Genomic DNA, 19,710 nt, shown 5'->3' on the forward strand with positions numbered 1-19,710 from the left:
TGTGAACTACCAGTGCGCCCCACTTTTAAGTCAATACAACATATAAACACTTTAACTATCTGTCTTTCAACGTGCTACCTCAACTACTAATGTACAGTTTAGCCCACTAACTATCCCACTATTGGCGATGGTACTACTGTACTTTCAATAAAGCAATCATACTATCAAGTTCACAAAAACTCTGTCTGAATACATTGCTCTTCTTAATGGGTTCAGTTGACTATTTAATCTATGACCTGTATCCCAAACACACACCATGTGAAACTGTATGTGGGCAACTGTGCACTCAATGAGTATGGACTAGTTTCATGATTAATTTAGCTTTGTGAGTAAAAAAAAAAGGCAAAAATAAATAAAACATTGATCATCAGGTCCAATTTTGTATCTGTTAATGGCAAACCAAAAAGAATACAGATGATCTAAGTTTTCCTACTCAACCATTCTATAAATTGCATCCAGAATAACTGTGTAAGGGCCCATCATTATAGCGTGCACTGGGGCCCATAATAACTTCCTTACGACACTGATGCTGATGACCATCATCCAGTTAAAAAGTAGCATTTAAACTTTTTTTTAATTTATTTTTTTTACATTCTATCACTTTCGTCAAAGCTGCATATGAATTGCAAACTCATATTTTATTTTTAAATTACAAATGCATGACAAACAGTGTGAATCCTTTGAGTGGATCTCCACATTTCCACAGACGCTTTGGAGTGCCTTGTAAATTGCGCGTTCACGCGCTTCTCCTGGCCTGCCCAGTATCCCGGTGCGCGCGCTCCCGCTCCAGGCTGGTGGAAAAAACTGCAGCGGCTGTTACCGGAGCCACGCAGAGAGGAGCTGTGTGCGAGAAATCACTGGCACGGGCAAGAGTTGAGCTACACACACTCGGATTCTCGTTATTCCTGCCGAGGACGACGGTGTCAAAACCGGGATTTATGTCTGCCAGGAAGTGGTAGCACCGGCGGGGAGATACTCTTCGTCAGAAAGGTACGGAAAAGTTCGCTAAGGGCTGCTTTTTTTTCCTAAATTGAAAGTGTCTCAGCCACAAGTCTCGTCAGTTTCCTTCGGCTGCCAAGTTCCAGTTTGTACAGCAGGGGAATGTCGTGTCTTCACGAAGGAGCTAACGGCTCTGGGAGTTAGCGCTAAATGTAAAACAACATGCAGCCAACGTCCAGGGATGCGAAGAAGTTCGCTAGCCGTTGGTACGTTACACCGTATTGAATGTTAGCGCTATTTACCGACTGCGTGCTGACTTGGTAACGTTGCAACATAACTAGCTGCTGCTGTCATAACTTGACTGAGGGCTTAAATACAAGGGAACAGCTCCGTGTGTGCAGACTGTGGATGCTGCTTGTGTTTGGGTTTGTTAAAAAGTTAGTTTAGCGAACACCTGGTTTGGTTAGGAGTCCAAACCATGAGGCAACTTGTCAGTGTTTACGAAACGGGATAGGCAGCGTTTAAGTTACATACAGGGGTCCAGGGACCACCTCAGGGTGCTTTAGAGGAAACCAGTGGGAGATGGCTTCATTAGAGAGATATTTTAACACCCTTAATGTTTTTAAAAAATACATAATTCAAGTTTTTATTGGTTTGAAAGGCTAGGCACATGGCATACATATATTATTTACAAGGTACTGTTTTTATAATACAGAGGTGGACTCCAGTAGATAAAGAAACATATTAAACACACACACATATGTCCTCATACATCAATCTACAGGGTCACATAACCACACATAGCAAATTCATAATTATGTAGGCTTATCTTCCATTTTGATGAGTCCCTTTCTCCTGATACATTCATAAGATGCTATTTCCACCATTGCATTAACCCAGTCTTTCAGTTCCTCCAGTGTCTTATGATAACTCGGCAGACAGTTATTAGACCCACAGTAATAACAGATAATACACACTTGGATAGGTTTTTTGTATTCGTGACCGACCCCCCAGTAAACACAACTTTGGACTTAAAGGGATTTTTGAACCAACCCAACAAGTCAAAATTTCTAATACTCTAACCCAGAGTGGTCTGACCAAACTACATTTCCATATGCAGTGCAGGAAAGTTCCTATTTCAGTTTTACGTTCCCATCAGCTGTTATTATTCAACAACTTCATTCTGTAGAGTCGTAACGATGCATGATCATATCACCCTAAATGTTAATTTAATAAGGGAATGAATGGGGATGAGTGGAAAGAAAAGACGTTTTACTGTTGCCCTCCTACTAGGTCAGACATTAATTGCTGAATTTCTTTCATCACACTGTCACTAAGTGGAAATCTGTGCGGTAAAGTGTATATTTAGTGCCCCTGTGAGTGAAAGTGATTTGCCAAGTAATTAAAAAAATCAACCTGATTGGAGTTAGGGCTGGGCAATATGAAGATATTACATCATTATCAAGATATAAGACTATGTCGTATTAGATTTTGGATATCGTTGCAGTATGATATGGCATAAATGGTGTTTTTTCCCTCATTGTAAAGACTGCATTAAAGTAAAGTGATGTGTGCCGCAATACATGACGCGTTTCCTGCCGTAAAGCAGATTTTTTCCGCGAAATTTCGGCACCGGTGGCAGAAGCTTATTGCACAGCCACTAAGTAATCTATGTAAACGCTGATAGTCTGATTTTACTGTGGCCACTACCCTGTGCAACCCACATTATTTTCATAATGATATATTTAGGAAAAGATGCTATCTGTTGCCTCTTTAAATGTGTTTATTCCTTGAATTTCGCCTCACCCTACCTGTAAACAGGTGCAGGGGATCATCTTGCCTCGTCCTCCTTTTCCATCAAAGACCTGTCTTCAACCTACAGGTCTTAACAGTAGGCTGACCCAGGTGAGAATGTTTAGAGAAAAAATGGGAAAAAGGGATGCACAATATTGGATTATTTGACGATACACGATATGCCAGTATGTAACAACTCATTTGACTGATAACCAATACTGATGTCGATATATCCGCCTTTATCCCTACCTAATGTTAGTGATCATCAGGTCACTTTTGTAGCGGCATTAACATCATATTATGCATGCATACTATTATGGTGATGGCCCGCCAGAAAGAGACAGGAAATACAATACTTTCCAGTGTATGTAATATTCATTCATTGTGCAAAATGAGAAGAAGCATGTTGGCCGAGTCTGCCAATATCGTCTGATACCGATGACGTGCCGATGTTATCGTGCATCCCTTAGAAAAGCAAACAAACAAAAACTGATCACCCATATTTTTCCCATGATGAACCATTAACAGTATCCAGAGTGGGCATGTGTTAGCAGGTGTATTACATAACAGAGCTGTCTATACCACGCTTTTATACCAGTAATATTTTTTATTGGAGACATGTTTCAAATATTAGTATCACTTTGCCTTTGTAAATTAAAATTGGTATTGAAATGATAGCCTACAGCATTAAATAACACATAAAATATACCAGTATCAATACTGTGTTTAATTTTCTATTTCAAAAATGAACTTGCCACCTGTTAATGAGCATTGAGCACAGAGGCTCTGATGAGTAAGGACAGACATTGAATTTTGATTGCAGTTGAGGTGTAAACTAGCAAATTGGAGCTTGTAGGAGAGATATGAACTTTTTTTTAGGGGTGAGATTTTCACCCAACATCTGTGGTCTCAGGTGAGTGCTGAGCTGTGCAGAGGCACCTAACTGAGACAGCTGCTAAAGGTTCAAGAATAGCCTAAAATATATTGTGTAGTCAGTTTAACGAAGAGGCGTAATATTGTCTAAAAACGTAGTTCTGGTTCCCATTATTCTGAGGGAGGCACCAGACGGCATGTAAGAACAGCATTAAAATTTCAGTTTTGTTGTTCACAAGAGGAGTGAAAAGAAAATTATTTTCCAGGTCAGGGGGAAAACTGTGGAAATAATCATTACAACTTGTTTTGTTCGACCTGCAGTTCAAAACCCAAAGGCATTTCTTTACTATCATATATCTCAAAAAAAGAGCTGAAAATTCCTACATTTGTAATGCTGTATTGGCTGAATGTTAGGGATGCACTGATTTTGAAATTCTGGGCCGATATTGATACCGATATTTAAAATAACAATTTGACAGATAGTAGATAGTGGGTTATTTTGTTTTTGCTGTTATTTATTCCGCCTTTTTATGCCAGGAAAAACAAAGACATTTACACTACAGAAAGTATCTGAGCTGTTTTAATGTAGCCCTTCAATACACTACCTTTGAACAAGTACAAATCTTCCATAGCCCATTTGCTATATCATAATTCCCTCTTTAATATCTGTTTTATATTGCTGCAAAAACATATTTCACCTTCAAACAACTGAATTCAAGCTACAAAATTAACATTAACTAGCTCTCCTCCTGCCCATTTTAACAGGGATTTGTTGTTCACAATGTAGTGTTATCACCCAACAATAGAGTGTATTTTCTGATGAGACGATAGTGAGTTCACTGCATCTTTTTGTCCTGAAGGCATCCTGGGGAAGATCTCTGTTTGTGAGAGGAGTGAGATCACAGGGCCCATTTGCCAAACAGTCATTGTATTCGTCTTGTACCTGCTCTTTAATTTAAGTTTGTGACTGTTACTCTCGAGCCCTGCTTTTTAGCCTGTGCAAAGGTGATGTGACACAACAGAAAAACACCATCCACTGCCATCTGTGACTGTCATCGTATTTACCAGCAGGCTGCAGACAGTTAGCAGCCGATAAATCAAAGCATCCCTAGTAAAAGTTTGGCATTTTTGCTTGAAAAATGAAAATTATTAATACATTATGAAAAAAGCGACTAATTTGTGAATTGACTAAGTTCAAGGTACAAGAGTTGAGCAACAATTAGCAGTGGAGAGCACAACATGCCCTGTAAATATTGTATTGCACCTTCAAAATCACACGTTACACATGTGGGTCAGACGCTGATCTCAAGGTGGATTGCCAACCCACATGCTCATGTTCAGTGAGCATGCGGGCTGAGAGATGTACAAAATATTGTCAGCTTCTGGGGAAAAACAAACACTCCAAAAATCCGTATCAGTCAAACCCTAGTTGTATTTCTGCTGAAATCCATAGTATCTTTTATTGCTCTGCAATAAAACAACAACAAACCCTTCTGTTTATATGAAGAGGAATGTGTTTGTGCAAGTGACACATTCTTCAGTTTCAGTGTCACAAGTTCAGGCCAGTGAAAGTTGAAGTACATTGCAGCTCTAAATCTCAGCCCATTCAAAACAGACACTGGGCTCGTGATAAATGAGGTCTTCTTTGTGCGTTCATGTGGGACTGCAGTTGTCAGTTCTTGTTTTTACTCGCTCCTTGCTCCTGTTTTGATTACCGCTCCTGAGTTGACAGTGTCAACAAAGCCAGGCGTCTGACATTGTTACTTCTTCACCTGTTTAAAGCGGATGGGGAGGTGGATTTGCAGAGATTTCAGATTTGCCTTCAGATAAATGCCCTGCGGATGCCTGTCCCCAAAGTGTGCGGGACAAATATTTGTTAGATTGTTTCCTACGTTTTTGAATTGTGAACATACCTGGCATTCTTTGTGGGGAGCGACAGGAAGATAGTGTTTTGTGTTGATCTTGATCTGTCTATTTTCACAGCCGGGCTGCGAGAGCTTTTGTGATCCACAGCGTCTTTGACTGATGGAGATAAAGTTGGACAGTTGCAGGATATACGCCTAAATGATCAGAACATTTAGTTATTTGGGGGCAGCTGCTCAACAGTCACAAGTATTTTATTTGCCTTTCACCTCTCTGTTTGCCTATCACACTGCTGTATTGATCTCAGTGGTATTAGAAGAGGTCACATAAGTGCGACATAAATTACCTTTCCCATTATAATAGGCATTTTTTTGTGTTGCAAAGGAATGTCATAGATGACTCACTGGCCTCGAGGCATACTGTGAAATAGCAGTGCAATGAGACGTTCACAATCGATCCCTACTCCCTACACATTGTGAATGGGAATGATAGTTGTTTCTGTTTGCCAGAGAGATCAGTGACTCAGAGCTTCACCTGAACTGAGGCTTATCATTATTTGTTCATCAAATGGATATCCATAGGAAGCGGATGTTAGTGCCAGTTAGCAATAAAACAAATTCTAATCTTTGAGTTTTGAATGAATAAAAACAGAAAAGCTCTGCTTGTCTGCACTATTACAACAAAATGAACCAAAAAAATATGGTCCAGCATAATAATGAGCTAGTGCAGCATGTTTGACCGTAATTATTACATAGCATCATTGCCTTTTGAAAGCATTTAACACATTCAGTTATAATTTGGGCACTGAACTAAAGCATGAAATTTATTAATTTGAATCTAATAAGCCATTTCAAGACATTAGTACACACCACATTTTTGCTTTTGAATCTGTGTTTTTCTTTTCTTTATATATCAAGTCATGGATTTACAAGTAGTGTTGTTTTTCCTGAGGCATAATAGTATTTTGGGAGGAAACTATTGAGTTATGTAAGAGTTGACGAGACATCGTCTTAGATTTTGGATATCATAATCTTGTGAGTGTTGTCTTTTCCTGGTTTTAGATGCTGCATTATAGTAACATGATGTAATTTTCTTAACTTACCAGCTGGTCTATTATTTGCGTTACCCACTTAGTCATTATATACAGGTTACTGATGGTTATTGACCAAAAATCTCACTGTGTAAGTATTTTGTGAAAGCACCAATTGTCAAACTTACAGTATTGTCGCAATTTTGATATTGAGGTTTCTGGTAAAAAATATTGTGATATTTGATTTTCTACACATCTCTCTCCATTAAATTGAATAAAACTTTGCCTGAACTCCAAATAATTTAATTGTGGTTGGTAGAAAAAAATATACGTGTTCCAGAAATAAGGGAAAATTCAGAGCTTCAAAATTTGTTAAGTCAGTTTTCATCATTTTCAAGATTATTATTTTTTGGCTTTTATCTTTAATTGATAGGAAAGTATTAAGGGTGAAAGGGGGAGATAGACAGAAAAGATGACATGCAGCAAGGGGCTATAGGCGGGGATCAAACCCACGGCTGCTGCAGCAAGGACGTTGCCTTTGTACATGGGACGCCCACTCTACCCACTGAGCTACTGGGTGCCCCAGTTTTCATCATTTTCATCTTAACTAATTTCAGTATACTGTATTCATGCTTATATTTTTGTTATTTCATTTTTATTTTATTCTATTATCCAGTCGGACCAGTTGGGATATTTCTAACCTAATCTTAAAGGCAGTGTGTGCTCATCAGAAACTATTCCAAATGTGTTCTTCAGCTGATACGGTTCTTACAAATGTTTGTCACAAAGAAAATTCAGCGACATAAATAACAAGTAATTTCTCGGTTGACAGAATGCATGTGTACGTGTGCGCTCTGACACAGATCTGTGACGGACGTGTCATGTGACACCATGACCCTTGACCTCTCCCTATTCCCTTGAGCCAGGGTTCGAGCAAGGTAACAGGTGTGACCCGGAGGTTAAGGAGCAAACACAAGCACACACGCTCACACTCAAAACAGGGGGCGGATTGCAAAAGTACAGTGGTGTTACACCAGGTGGAAATCATATTACAGTGGTTTTGAAATTGGATTTTTTTTACAGTCATACATGTGTGTGTATGTGTGTGTGTTCTTCTGACTAAGGCCTCTGACCTTAGCATACAAATGTGATTTGCAGACTGTAGTAACACTTCTCTGTGTGATTCCATTGAAAATACTGCCTCACCTTGCCTTTCATGCATCCCCTCTTCTGAAGTGTCTTTGAACAAGGCACTGCATTCCTCCTCACTTCAGGGCTGCTGTTCTGTGGCTAAGTTTGCACCCTGATCCACCTATGGAGAGGGACAAGTCAAATAATGTTTTTGGAAATCAGTGGAGTATCACATTCATATTTTAGTGTCCAGTGTTCTTGGTTACGTCTAGGGAAGTAAACTGTCAGGGTTGTCCCTAGACACATGAATTAATGATCGAAATAAACAGAAATGCTCCTGCTAACACTTGCCACTCGGTTAAAAATGTGTATTTTAGTGACTGGAAGTAAGGTTCCAGATCCAAACATCTCCAAATTGAGGTCTTCAACTCAGCAAAGTTCAAACCTACTTTTTCCAAATGTCACACTCTTTGTGATAAACAACATTGTTCCCCTTTCACAGCATCACAGATTTGGCTGTGTAGTTGCCCCTTAAACAAAACACTCCAGGTTTTAGAAGGTCAGTGGAGCCTGATGAAGTGCAGTTTGGGCTGGAAGCCATGTCTAAAAACTACAGCTCTGCCTGCAATCAAGGCAGCGCTGGAGCCTGGTCGCGTTTTGTTTTGAATCTGTAGTCTTGATATAATTCGTGTTGGCAGCTCCAGGTCGTGGCTTATGCCGAGAACATTTTGCAGCTATCAGGCAATAACATAGCACCCCACCAAAAGCCAGTATAGTGTCATCTGAGTCATCCAGGTGGGAAGACGTCAGAACAAATTAAAGTAATCCTCTGGACTCCAGAAGTCACCCAGATGAATGGTGAAACGTGTTTCAGTTCCACAACAAGTCAGGTAGATTGAAGTTTTGTTTTGATTACCAAAAGCCTGTTTATGAATTAGAAGCTTACACTTTAATTGCAGTGCAAAATGACTGCTTTTCAGTTCTTCTCTTGATGCCACACTTGTTGCATGCCACACGACATCAGTGCTACGCCAGGTCGACCAAATGTCATCAGAGTTATGAGTCATTTTTGTATCAGTCTTCGATCTGTGGCTCTTTGCAAGATGGTGGATGATAAAGGAGCAGATTACAGTGACACTGTCATCTTATATCAAGCCAGAGGACATCTCCTCCTGTCAGGGCATTTCATCTATGAGACAGGGGCAATCATAAATGTCTCACCAGCAACCTTATGGGTGCTGTGGTCATGCTTGTTTGTATGTCTGTGTGACCATATGTGTTATGTATTATACATGTGGTCAGACATGCAGCTTGGCAGAGATTTGTCACTGTAGTATCATATGCATGCTGCCATATAACCAGCAACATTTGATGTCCAGTATTGCATTAAATGTGATTTTACTACAAGAAGCTATGTTGTATTATGAGATCACTTTGTATTTGGTCCAATAAAGTAGAAATTAATTACTGATTAGAGTTTTCAGTCAGAAGATGATATGCGCATATTAATTCCTGTAATATGCCTGCATTGGCTTTGTTTTCTGTGTTACCGCGTCTTACATGCACTGCTACAAGAGAGCTGAGACACTTGAATCTGTTTAAAATTGTTTTGTTTCACATTCAAAGGAATGTTGACTCTGTAAACAGTTGTGATTATCTGGGAAACTCAAGGCTCGGGCTTTGCTGATAAGCTATTAGCTCAGGTGTTGACCTTGAAAATGAGCTTGTCTAATGAGTTATTAGCTGAGTTGAGGTAATAATGTAGTAAAGCTGCATATAAAGGCTGGTGAATTAATCAAAAGGCACATCAACCTGTCGTGAGGATGCTCATATGTAGCCTCTAGACAAGTTATTAATGCTTTATATGCTTTATATTATGCTGTCCAAACCTAAATACTCACTGCAGTTTTCATTAACAAGTCCAAATGCATTATTCCACTAAGCCTTTGTGCCACAGCTGTTGTGCTATGCATACATATGAGGACTATCAGCCTAGATGATGACCTTACTGACTTAACTTTGGCTAAAAGCTGTATGCGGCCGCTCAACCCTTGTCAAACTTTGTCCTCTTACCAAAGCGTGTGATTTAAAAGTGTGTCTCCTCCTCACAGGGCAGGCAGAGTTCAGCTATTCAGCATATCCTAAACTGACTTAATGGGCTGGAGCTGTTGGAGTCAGTGATTTAATGGTGTCAAATATTCTCCTTTTGAACTGAATAGTGGGTGTGGGGTAGACGACTACTACCATCATCATCGTCCTGTGGGGTCAATAAAACAAAGGCTGAACCAGAGCCAGTAGTGATGTAAGGCCTTTTTCGTTGTTGACGTCTTCCAGACCTCTCACCTGTCTCCCTGCTTGTAAAAAGTGCTACGATGTCTCGTTAAAGTCTATTTAATAGCTGATTGATGTGGGTCATGTCAGACGTTAACATTAGCTGTTGCTTTTGGCCATCAGTGGAAAATCTAATGGATGAAAACGTGGCAGCATGCGGAATGAATGCTCTGCCCTTTTTGAAGTTGAATGACCTGATGGTGCACTTCTGTCTCAAAACCCTCCTAGGATTTCACCCTGGCTCGGAGACCTTCCCTCAGACATGGTTCAAGCGCCACTTGGGATCGGTTTGAATATTTCTGAAGGAGTCTTGGCCATAGGCAAAGTCAGCTCATTCATTTTATCCGTAACAGTATTAATGATTAGAGCCTTGACAAATTTGTGTTCTTTGCACACAGATTTTCACACACTGTATATACACTCTGTCCTCATGTAGACTCTCTGACCCCGAAACCAAAAGCTTCATTTGGAGATTCTTTCAAGGGTCCGTTCCAGCTGCGTTGCATTCCAAGCATGATATGTTCTGTTATTTCTCAGGCTCCAACTTACTAACAGAGAACTAATGGGGATAATGAGTGATGCTGTGGCTGGAAGCCCTCAACGGTTTTCAAGAGATTCCAGTGGCTTTTCACCAGAAAACTAAAGAGTATTAGATCATTTTTAGAAAAGGCTGCTACAATGAATTAGCATGTTTTGTTGTACATTTTTGCCAAAGAGCATAAAATACGAAAGAAAAGTTGTTTAAGGTTTCCTTGGCTGGAAAAGAACCCGAGCCAATTAAAGCCATTGTTAGGGGAACTTAAGTTGGCCATAGCCTTGTTGCTTTAGGAGTAGCCCGTGTTTTAACAGTGATAAGGCTTTCCGTATACACCTTGTTCTTAAGTATCAGATACCAGCCCACTCTCACAGAAAGAATGACCACGTAGGTCGACCGTGAAAGAAGTTTATTATGTCTCATACTAATGTTACTTGTAAGGGGGTGCCCTTTAGGGGTCGTAGTAATTATTACAGGAGCAGAGAAAGAAGTGACATGACGTAGCATAAAAAGCGTCAAAGTTCGCCCCTATAGGGTGGGTGGGAGGGCTGGTGGATGGGTCAAATAAAGCGTGTTGCCTATGCTGTTGTAAGCATTTATACTTGTGTGGTAGTGTGTCCGTGCAACAACTCCAAAACACTAGTAGGCGGTGGGGTTTCTGTGAAGTGCTTTAAAGTTTAGTTGATTCAGAACACACTGAAAACACACATTCAACATGACTTAACAGAGACAATTTCAAACACATTACACAAATCGTCTTCACTATAACTCGCAGCATTCACAGACAAAGCATTTGTCTTTTGCTGGACACATTTTCCTCACAAATACAACAAGCTAATATTCTTAGCACAAACTTATGGCATTTTACATTGTATAAATTAGCTTAGCGACGAGCTGAGATTTCCTCTGCTCATATGAAGCCAGGATAAAACACACACAAGACTTAAAATGCTATTTTATGGAGGCTTTTTTGTCTTCACAATTTATTGTTTCTTATCTGTGAAATAAAAGCTTCCTTTCCACAAATGGAAATGGTTTCAGCTTACAAAAATAGACACGAAGTCTGCATTGCCGTGACGTGTTAGTAGTTACATATCTTGGGAGGTGCATGTCAGGCTATGGCACAGGGTACAGCGTAGATTCGCCAAGAAGTTTAAGTCCTGCACAACACAGGACTTTCACCCAGGAGACCAACATTTGTGTGTGAAAGCCAAGGTTGACATCTTTTACTAACAATTTAGTATGCTAGTATGTGTAGCATGCTACGCTAGTGACATATGTTACGTGTTGTATGTGACATAGTACTTATTAAATGCCAAACCTTAATGTTTTTCTTTAACCTAACCATGTGTTGTTGTTTTTTTGTCTAATTCTGACCAAGTAGTTTTGGAGGAGAAGTGCAACCGTTTCAGGACGTGTTAAAAACCGTTATAACAGTAATTTATGACATTTTTGGCCCAGTCATATAAGTCGTTTTGGAAGTTATTGCAAATCGACCTATGCTTTCATTTAAGTATGAGAGAGAGTTGTTCATAATCATCCAGTAAATTCAGCTTGCATTAAGAACATGTATACTGAATAATTAGTTTCTCTGTAAAAAGTTAGTAGCCGATAAGGTTAATGCATGCTAACTGCCCAGTAGCTAAAAGCAGCTTCACTGCAGACTGGAAATGTCAGAGCAGTCAGCACGTAATTCATTATTAGTTGTTTAGGGTAAAATCAAATCGGACCCCCACAGGAAATGACTAATGGACTGCTAACAAATGGACGCAAAGCCTGACTATCAGGCTAATCACATTTCCCACCTATAGTGCAAACTTGGCACTAAAACTTATAACAGACTTTGAGCATTGTGGCTAAAAATGTATCAGATTAAGGTCTCTAGCCTGTTGTTTTAATAGATCTGGGGATACTTGACCTTTAAAGTCCCGAACCAACAATAAGGAATGTGTCGTGCAATAATTACTCCATGTGGCCTAATTTTTCCACCATTTAATTACTGTCTTTGAAGGAACTTTGCTATAAATTCTTTACTCTTGAGCACTGAATTCCCAGGCGATTAATCTGCGCTTTCTTTATTACCATGAAATGTGGAAACTGTGCCTGAATAAATTATTCTTTCTCAGAGTTTTGCAATCCTAGCTCTTAATACGTCCCTCAGTCTGAGAACTGACACAGCTTACCGCCCGAGGCTGGAATGAGAGATGGCCAATAAAGACCTGACAATATGTGGTGGGAGATCAAAATCTCTGGATGATTCTGGTATCCAATTTCATTTAGAGGCAAAATGCCTTCAGGCTCAGTCCCACAGTTCTGCATTTCTGGTGATTAAATCTGGGTGTGTATGGATATGGGGTAAAGCAAATAGCTATGAAATACAAATAAAATTCTCTGTCGACACTGTGGAAAAGTGACATGCAGCAGTCACATGCATTCAAGCCCACCCACCATGTGTGCACACCTGCACGTGCACATTTCACATTTCCGACGCTGTCATCATGTATCTGTGAAACAGGTGAAAAATATCGCCTTCCTCAGCAGTGTTTCTACAGTTAGCCTTTTGATCTTGGAGAATGTTGGCCCCGGTCTGGCCCAGTGGCTACTGCTCTTGGGGATTTACCTTGACTCATAGTCTGGCTATCAAAGACCGGGACTGACTTTTACACCAAACAAATGTCACCAAAGAGGGAAACAGAAACTCCTGATAAAGTCTGTCCCGGGAGAAAATGCCTTCCTCTCTAAGACCTTGTGTCCACTTAATTACATTACTAAAATGACTGTGGTTCAGTTGTTTGTGTTGAATTTCGTATTCGAGCTTCAAGTGGCATGAATAAATAAAAAAACAGTGTTACATGATCTCTATGTTTTGACTGCCTTGTATTGAACTCCATATATGGAAGGATAATCCTCCCTTGCAGGATCTGTGGTGATCTATCTACACAAGTATTTGTTTGAGTTAGGACAAGGCCTCTGTGATTGGTTGTGGCTGTGGTGAGGCCAACACAATTCTGGCTTACTCAAATGTGTTGAGAGCACAGAGGGGTACTTGCTTTTGGCCAAGTTTTGACCTCACCAACTCCCCTGGACTCAGCCTGCATCTTAAAATAACACACTACGTGTTGTGCTGAAATCTCTCAGACATACCTTGCTGCTGTTGGACTTGTTTACCATGGCGAACCTGAGCTGTCCCTGCTCTTGGAAATTGCAGGGCTGGATGGGGGCCACTTAAATGCCTCAATATTATCTCATACATTAATCTGAAGCTTTTCAGGATGAAGCATGGTAGGTTTTCGGAGCTAGGTTGTGTGGGTTTACATGTGTGTTTGGTTAGTGTCAGAACGGTCATCAGGTACACAGCTTTGTCTGCACAAGGTTAAATTTTATAAACTGTTTTTGGAGCTTTTTGTAGATTTTCCTTTTGTTGCATTGATGTATTCTATATGGTGTATGGTTTAAATATTCTATATTAATCTGCATCTTGACAAAGCTCAGTGGAGTATAGAAGTCATAAATTAGAGATGAGATGGATGGGGGTGGTGGGTATGGCGCTTCTCTGCAAATCCACACATATTAATGGCTCCTGACACTGCAAATGTATAAAACCTTTCCCTCCACTGTTCTGAATGCTAAACTAGGTCATCGTGACTCACTTATTTCCATCCAAATGTGAAATTTAGAAATGCTTTGCTTCTTATCTCTTGTTCTTACAGTAAGACCCCTTGTCTTTTTTATGGCAGTTTCTAATCTTGTCCTAATTCAATGATGAACAGGGACGACTTTAATACCTCTGTGCCTCGGCTTTGGCTTATTTGAGCTATTGGGAACATTGTGTTAAGTGCTGTCTTGAACTGAAGTAGGGGATGGAAATATATACTGCCAGTGTCGTGCGGCTGCTATCTAATCACAGTTGCATTACCATGTCACACTGCATAGAACATCAGGGAAAATGTGATGACATACGAACCCAATTCCTATGTCATATATACTGCAGACTAATGTTGGCACATGTATTATAATCAGAAATAGTACAGTGCAGTAATTAGGTCAACAAAAGCCACAGTAGGATAGGCAGTATGGACAGTATCTCAGTATTCATCGTGAGAAGTTTTACCAGTTTCATGATGTATTTAAAATCACGTGGTGTTGCATTAAATTGCAGAGCAAAGCTGGATTAAATTCTGATGTCAAATATAGATGTTCTACCTGTTGATAGCACCACCTCAACACTAGATGGATGTGTTGTACATGATCAGACCGTATCATACTTTTAATTAAATTCCTCACAGTTTACATTCCTTTTTTTTAACTTTGTAATGAAGAATAATGATGGAAAGGTTTGCCTCATCTCTTTATTGAGCCGGAGGCTATTGCCGTGCAATGGTTGTGTTCTTGCATTCACTTTGAGGTATGATCCCAGTGAGCAGGAAGTTTGCAGTGGCGATGGCTTTGCTGGATGTGGCTGAAAATACAGGCATCCAAAGCTGGCCAGTCCTAGTTCTTGCAGTCCCCATGTGGTATCTGTGTATGTTTGCGTCTCACTACAGTCTATTAGAACACTCCTGCAATCATTGCCGCCTTCATGAAGATATGAGGATGATGATGTTATAATGCTCAGTTTTTGTTGAAATTGTTTTAGAGAGGTGTTGAATAAACTGTATGGTAATTTTGGAGGATGTGGTTTGTGGTGGTGGTCAGGGCTGCACCCTGAAAGTTGAAGTCTTTTTGTTGCTGTTGTCAGACAGTGTGTAGTGTACTTCTGCGGATGTTTTGGTTTCCAGATTTTGCTGCAGAGTGAGCGCTCCTTGCTTTCACACTACTCTCCAGTACAGGCAGCTGCAGACCCAGACCCAGGGCCAGTCTGAGGCACCGTTTATACGACAACGATTTCAACTGAAAACGGTAAACTGTAGTTGCGTTTTGGCCGATCGTTTACACGACAACGGCGTTTTGAGTGTCTGAAAACGCAACGATTCGAAAATGGGTTCCAGAGTGCAACTTTTTGGAAACGGCAGCGTCTCCGTTGTCATGTAAACTTGCAATATGCAGTTCCTCTGAAAACGGAGACTTTTCGCACATGCGCATTACGCTTCCAGTCACTAAGCATGCCGACCGTCACAACAACAACGCCGAGCTCTGTTTGTGCTGCTCACCCTGTTGATTTGAAGTGAAGTGTAGATCTGTTACTGTAGCAACTCCACCTCATCGTCCATCCAGACAAAGTTATCTGTGCATGCTTTCGCCATTGTGTCTTCTTTGTTTTGGTTTGTAATCACCGCGTTGTAGAGGAAGACATTTCAGCGCAGGCGCATGGCGTCATGCTGTGGTGTTGCTTTGCAAATTTACACTGCCACCCATTGGCCTGGCGTGCATACTACAGCGTTTCCAGTAGATCGTTTCAATAACATCGTCATATAAACGCAGAAGTTTTTTAAAACGCAAAGGACAGACTTTTCCGTTTTTAGAGAAACCGTTGTCGTCTAAACAGGGCCGGAGTGAGAGGGAGGCAGCTCCCTGGTGGAAGAGAGGCGTTGCCCAGTCAGGCTCCGAGATAACGTTATCTGTTGCCTTTTGCTTGGAAGTGGAGAATTTACAGGTCACAGTGACTTAATATGATACAGTCTCTCCAGCTTTTGCACATTTCTGATCGGTTGTTAGCATAATTAGCGGACAGTAGCTTGGTGGGCTAACTTGTTTGCTATATCATGTGAACTTTGCTGTCACCCTGCACATCCTGCTGAACTCTGTTCAAACTATCAAACCCTATATGGAAACAAAAGGAACACAGTCGTATGTTTGTATTAGACAGCTAAATCCAATTTGACTGACATGATCCCGAGTCAGGCGCAGACCTAGCAGTGGTTAATTGTATTGTTTTTTGTTGCTAGGTACCCCATTTATATCAATGACAACTGCCTAATTAATAGAAACACCTCTCTGTTAATTAGCAAGGTCAGCTTAATAACATGGTAATTGAGTGTAATTCCAGTGGGAGGCAAATTGAAATAGTGCTCACCCCTAGATGTGAGAGATTTTGATTTTCAAATTGGTGTCAAGCTTAATAGTTCAGGTCAGCTTTGACCAAAAAATATTTTTTTCCTTGATGGTGCTTCTTGATTCTGTAATTACAATGAGAGAAAGTTATTTCTGGATTTAATATAAACTTACTTACTTAATATTTGTCACCGAGCATTCCAAGGTTGTTGAGACATTATGCAACATTCACGGTGAAAAAATGCATCCCAGCATTCGCCACCACATCACTTGTAAACAAACATCCGCTGCCTGACCTTGCCTGACACAGCAGGACTCTTTTCCGCAAAGAATCCTGTTGGTGCTGCTCAAATTAAATTTGCAGACTCACCCCATTTTCATGTCGCCCAGCTGAGAGAGGGCATGTCTCAAATTACCTGCTTAACTGCTGTCGCTGTCTCACATACACACATATACACAGCCCGTCCATGCTGTGATCTCATTAGCAATATTAGTGCATGCCGAATCTCTGTGACAGCAACTCCCCCCGGTTGTGTAAGCACTTGTTGTTCGGTGCGTGACACGATCTGGATCACACGAAGAGCGAAATGGCAAGAAAACAAACACTCCCATTCCTTTAGACCCTGGCCCACACCGGGCCCATACCACAGCTATATCAGGCTGGCAGGCTGACGGGGGCTCCTGGCTGGTGGTTCGTAGGGGATGAGACGAGTGTGACGTGCCCGTCTGAGAATGGTGCGAAAGACAGCACTTTGAGAAAAGAAGAAACGGATTTTAGAAGTTCGTGGCTTGTGGATTTGGTGTTTGAACTGACTGCTTGCTGTTGAAACTTTGGTGTGCGTGAGTGTGTCATTGTGATAGCAGGTGGGTGTCCTGCCCAGATATTGGCATTCAGCCAGTAGATCTGGGCCATGGAAGGAGGAAGAGGAGGAGGAGGAATTGGAAGCGCTATGATACAGAGGACTGTTGAGTGACAGGAACAGTGGCTGTGCATAAACTAGCCAATAAGCATGAGGCTCGCAAACAAGACCACAGCACAACAAGCTCAAGTATTCAGTTAATTTTACATGTCTGGACTCAGTAGTGGGACAGAACATTGCAAGTTCAAAGTGAAAATGTAATCTTCAAACATAAGGACTGGCTTCTCCCTTGGCGTTTCTCTGGCACCATTAATGCACGTGGAGGAGGAGTTTCAGTCGAAAAGTGTGTTTGTTTTCTTTGCTGAAGAAGAAAATATGTAAATGGAGAATATATACACACGTGTATTTATTCTGGCTTGCATATTTCTCCCTTGTGCCAGCATATCTTCCCCCTGGGTGAGTGCTGGAGCAGAACACCTGCACCGACACGTGATGGGGACTCGGCAGAGATCAGAGAAAACCATTTCTGTGTTTGTTTCTTTTAGCGTCAGGAAACGCAAGGTGGTCTTTTGGGGTGGAAAGAGCACTCAAGAGAGGCCTGAAATGGGAGAGATGATAGCATTTCTTACACTGTGAAACATCCCCGCTTGTGTTATCATTTCTGGTTAATGTGCCGTTGAGAATGTGAAAGGGGTTCAGTTGTTGTGAAGTGTAAAAAAACAGTGATCTAAGATGTTCGAAAGCAGTTAAAGAGGCTGCCGTTACTCGGTACTTTGTGAACTGCCTTTTAGGAAAGATAACAGATGTATTGTATACACTTTGTAATTTTGTCAGGAGTGCAACAGACACATCGGCCAATAACCTAATTTAAATGGTGTTGTAAACCAGCTCAGAAATCATGTGATGTATAATATTTAAGTTAAAGATGTTTTGACGTCATTGTCATTGGACAGTTTATTTTTTTCTTCAAAACTTTGGTAACTTAGTATCCACAAATATAACTAAATATTTAATACTGCCCTTCATATACAAGGACATTGCTCTTTTGAATTAAATCATACAAGAAAATAAGAAGTGTTGTGTATTGTCTACCTCGGAATGAGCTGTTGATATCTACATAGGGAGTGGGTCCTGGTCTGCGCAGGTCTCAGTTTTGCCCTGCCATGTTTCTACAGTAGCCTAGAACAGACAAACCAGACACTGGCTCTAGACAGGGCTATTTGCGTTTTCGCATTGGCCACCATAGTTAACGTGCGGACACACCAACTCCACGGACTATTACATCCAGACGGTCCCGGTGTTTCCTCCGCAGGCTCCACTTGCACTCCACTCAGCTGCCTCATAAACCCGCTGCTTCTTCCCACTTTAACCTGAATAACAAACCAGGGCTCAGTGCTCTGGTTGGATCTAAACAGAGAGCCGGGGCTAGCTCAGAGACTAGCGGAGGCTAACTGGCTGTGCTTCCCTCCAGTCATACTGCGGTTAAAGCTCCGCTCGCCACTCCCAGTTAGCGGAGCTTTGTTATTCAGGTTAAAGTGGGAAGAAGCAGCGGGTCTTGGGCAGCTCAATCGGCCGAAAAGCTGCCGATGGCGAAGTGCCGACGGTGCGGGACACACCGCAAAAACTAGGGCGACAGACGCTAACCGACTTTGGTCGATGGCCGACTGTTGGCTTGGTGTGTCAGGGCCTTTAGAAGCCCCTCTGCGATGAGCAGTGTTGGAAAAACATGCTTTATTCAGTGTTTTTACTCATTTAAATCACCTGGTCTGTTTGTTTTTAAGAGGAAGTGACCTCTGAGGATAATTTGGTTCCCAGTAAAAACCTCCTGAACAATGACCAGTGAAGGAATTGTTACCGAGAGCAGTTTCAGCTGGTTGCAGTCTGTAATTCTCACCACTAGATACCACAGAATCCCCCTGCATCTTACACACTGCTCCTTTAAGGTTGAAATTTGCTAATTATTCATCTCTCTCTCTTTCTTGTTTGCGCGCAGACACACACACACACACACACACACACACACACACACACACACACTAAATATATATTATATAACCCACACTCACCCTACATCCACCAGCGCTCTCCTTTTAATTAAAAGCTATCTCTTTTGCACACGCGCTCATGAGTCCCCCATTACATCTCAGCCAGTTAAGCAAGACATGTTAATTTACTTTTACTGTATAAGCAAGAATTAGGCTCGGTGTGGAAGCATGACAGAAAAGAGGACATGCATATTAATCAGGCTGACTCTCTCCATAAAAAGCTTTAATTAAACAGGTTTGTCACAGTCGTTTTATACCACAGCAACAGCCATAAAGACTAATAACAAATAGAGCAAACATATCAAACATAAAATGAGG

At 41.1% G+C, this 19,710-nt stretch overlaps 1 protein-coding gene across 1 annotated transcript in view; it reads left to right on the top strand.

Moving 5' to 3' along the window:
- The first annotated feature begins 826 nt into the window (after positions 1-826).
- The window catches only part of peak1 (pseudopodium-enriched atypical kinase 1), a 149,989-nt gene continuing 131,105 nt past the window's right edge, over positions 827-19,710 (top strand). Inside the window, exon 1 of the mRNA XM_050073982.1 lies at positions 827-990. The gene's annotated coding sequence lies outside the window, so the exon portion shown is untranslated. The remainder of the gene's footprint in view (positions 991-19,710) is intronic.

This window comes from Epinephelus moara, chromosome 20, assembly GCF_006386435.1.
Source record: "Epinephelus moara isolate mb chromosome 20, YSFRI_EMoa_1.0, whole genome shotgun sequence".
Lineage (NCBI taxonomy): Eukaryota > Metazoa > Chordata > Actinopteri > Perciformes > Serranidae > Epinephelus > Epinephelus moara.